This window comes from Olea europaea, chromosome 1 (assembly GCF_002742605.1).
Source record: "Olea europaea var. sylvestris chromosome 1, O_europaea_v1, whole genome shotgun sequence".
In the NCBI taxonomy this organism is placed as follows: Eukaryota; Viridiplantae; Streptophyta; class Magnoliopsida; order Lamiales; family Oleaceae; genus Olea; species Olea europaea.
Genome location: NC_036237.1, coordinates 18,265,376 through 18,269,211, shown reverse-complemented (window position 1 = coordinate 18,269,211; position 3,836 = coordinate 18,265,376). Strand labels below are relative to the sequence as shown.

The 3,836-nt window shown below is 32.2% G+C and overlaps 1 pseudogene; it reads left to right on the top strand.

Moving 5' to 3' along the window:
* The first annotated feature begins 1,582 nt into the window (after positions 1–1,582).
* LOC111396127 overlaps positions 1,583–3,836 on the top strand; it is a 49,793-nt pseudogene continuing 47,539 nt past the window's right edge.

Sequence of the window (3,836 nt, the reverse complement as noted above, 5' to 3'; positions counted from 1 at the left end):
TCTTTTTTTTTTCTTTTACCCAGAATCCCGATTACTAATTACCCATTTTCACTAAAAATTCCTGTTGGGTCGCATTCTAACGAATCTTTCGATAATCTGTAAGAAACTCTTTCTTTATTAAAAATTCGAAGACAAGAACAAAAGACAAAGAAATGAAGAAAAATAATAAAGTGAATTATCATACATATCTTTCATGTAGAAAGATGAATAAGTCCATTTATTTAGTTCTACATTCCTTGGACTTATTCTATATACTCACTTAGATATATAGATACTTATTTCTATACTAAGAATTTGAAATTCAATTAATTAATAATAAGTACAATTCTTAATTATAATTATTATAAGATATTTATTTTTTATAAAAAATAAATAATAGCAGGTACAAATAGTAAATCGAGGTACCCATTTTATGACAACTTTCAATTTCCCCTCTATTTTTGTGCCTTTAGTAGGCCTAGTATTTCCGGCAATTGCAATCGCTTATTTATCTCTTCATGTTCGAAAAAAAACAAGATTGTTTAGATCTGATGGGACCCAATCTCATCCATTTTTTTTTTCAAAACTTAGACTTGTAGCATAACACAGATATCTATTTCGAAAAATATGGTCTAACGTGTAATTTATGCCGAACATATAGGAAAAAGTTCTTATGCCTGTAGAAAAGGATCTATGGGTAAATGAATTCTAGCTAGTTTCAAATAGATCAGGATCGCTAGATGGCTAAAATGTAAAGTCGGTGGATCTATAGGTATATCAATATGTGTCGTGGGCTCATATGAAGGGTATGTTATTATTTTAGATGTAACCAATTGGATGAATTACTCCTAAAGGTTCACATCAAACTAGTGCTAGTTTACATCAAAATAGTGCTAGTTGATGAGAGTTACTTCGGAAGCACAAAAAAAAAAAAAAAAGGTCAAATTCATTTGGGGTATTCTCTCAATTCCAATAAAATGCAATCAGATCAAGTATGAGTTGGTGATCAAAAGATATATGGATAGAACTTATAACGGGGTCTCGAAAACTAAGTAATTTATTTTTAAGTTCAATATTTGTTGGAATTGATACTTTAGATGCAGATAAATCATATCTTGTAAATTATTTCTTTTTTGTCAATGGACATTTTTTAATCCTTTCTTTTCTATTCCTTAATAACCAACAATTGGTTTTCTTCATAATGATAACTGGACAATTTTTGTCTTGTTTTGCTACTCATTTTTTTTTTTAATCATCACAATATCTTTCTCTCAAATATTCTATTCCTAGCTATGGGTAATTAGTAGAATTTTTTCCGAAATATTGGATATTTTGATAGAAAAGGAATTCTTTCGTCTCAAAATCTCAATAATATTCATTCCTTAAAGTGCTTCTTTTGGTCATTCGGAGACACTTGTTTCGAATTTGACCAATTGAGATATCTGAAAACAATATTTTTTATTATTTCTTCATTCCAATTCGAAGTGGAGTCTTAGTCTATTTTTTTATTCTTTCTAGATTCAAAAAAGTTACAAAATAAAATAGATTCATAGGTTTGATATCCTGTATAGAACTCACTGGTGAAAGAAATATTCATTAGATCACATAGAGCCAACGAATGAGGTGGGTTGATTAACAATTCACAGATGAAAAAATGGCAAAAAATAAAGCATTCACTCCTCTTTTGTATTTTGCATCTATAGTATTTTTGCTCTGGTGGATTTCTCTCTCATTTACGAAAAGTATGGAATCTTGGGTTACTAATTGGTGGAATACTGGCCAATCTGAATTTTTTTTTAATGATATTGAAGAAAAGAGTATTCTAAAAAAGTTCATAAAATTAGAGGAAATCCTCTTCTTGGACGAAATGATCAAGGAATACTCCGAGACACATTTACAAAAGCTTGCTATAGGAATCCACAAAGAAACGATCCAATTAATCAAGGTACACAATGCAGATCGTATCCATACGATTTTCCACTTCTCGACAAATATAATCTGTTTTGTTATTCTAAGTGGTTATTCTATTCTTAACTCTTGAGCTCAAGAATTCCTATATAACTTAAGCGACACGGTAAAAGCTTTTTCAATTCTTTTATTAATGGATTTATGTATAGGATTCCATTCACCCCACGGTTGGGAACTAATGATTGGCTCTGTCTACAAAGATTTTGGATTTGTTCATAATGATCAAATTATATCTGGCCTTGTTTCCACTTTTTCAATCATTCTCGATACTGTTTTGATACTATTTGAAAATATTGGATTTTTCGTTATTTAAATCCTGTATCTCCGTTACTTGTAGTTATTTATCGTTCAATGAATGACAGATAAATGGTCCACCGATATTAATCTAATCCAATTAGAATGTTTGTTACTTTGTAGTTCTACATAAGCATTAAAAATTGTACTTACTCATTAGATTTCTAACCATCCGGGGAATTTATCCTTTATTATTCCAATAAAATGATTCCAGTAAATAGCAGAATCGTGGATAAGGGAACTATACTAGCAACCTACTCAATTTATGGTTATCAAATGATTGAACAACCGGGAGCAATTTACTTATGATACTTAGTTGACATTCATAAAAAGTATCTATTGAATTATGAGTTCAACACATCCTGTTTAGCAGAAAGAAGGGTATTCCTTGCTCATTATCAGACAATCACTTATTCACAAACTTCGTACAGGACTAATACTTTTCATTTCCCATCTCATGGAAAACCCTTTTCCCTCCGCTTAGCCTTATCCCCCTCTAGGGGGATTTTAGTGATAGGTTCTATAGGAACTGGACGATCCTATTTGGTCAAATACCTAGCGGCAAACTCCTATGTTCCTTTCATTACGATATTTCTAAACAAGTTCCTGGATAACAAGCCTAAAGGTTTTCTTATTGATGATAGTGATGATGGTGACAATATTGATGTTAGTGATGATATTGATGCTAGTAACGATATCGATCGTGACCTTGATACGGAGTTGGAACTGCTAACTATGATTAATGCACTAACTATGGATATGATGTCAGAAATAGACCAATTTTATATCATCCTTCAATTCGAATTAGCAAAAACAATGTCTCCTTGCATAATATGGATTCCAAACATTCATGATCTGGATGTGAATGAGTCAAATTACTTATCCCTTGGTCTATTAGTGTACAATCTCTTTGAAAGATGGTCCACTAGAAATATTCTTGTTCTTGCTTCGAATCATATTCCCCAAAAAGTGGATCCCGCTCTAATAGCTCCGAATAAATTCAATGCGTGCATTAAGATACGAAGGCTTCTTATTCCACAACGGCAAAAGCACTTTTTCACTCTTTCATATACTAGGGGATTTCACTTGGAAAAGAAAATGTTCCATACTAATGGATTCGGGTCCATAACCATGGGTTCCAATGCACGAGATCTTGTAGCACTTACCAATGAGGCCCTATCGATTAGTATTACATAGAAGAAATCAATTATAGACACTAATACAATTGATCCACTCTTCATAGACAAACTTGGGATTTGCGATCCCAAGTAAGATCGGTTCAGGATCATGGGATTCTTTTCTATCAGATAGGAAGGACTGTAGCACAACATATACTTCTAAGTAATTGCCCCATAATTATATGAAGAAGAGATCATGTAATGAAGGGGATTCTTATTTGTTCAAATGGTACTTCGAACTTGGAAGGAGCATGAAGAAATTAACGATACTTCTTTTATCTTTTGAGTTGTTTTGCCGAATCGGTTGCTCAAGATCTTTGGTCTCTACCTGGACCCGATGAAAAAAATGGGATCACTTCTTATGGACTCATTAAGAATGATTCTGATCTAGTTCATGGCCTATTAGAAGTAGAAGGC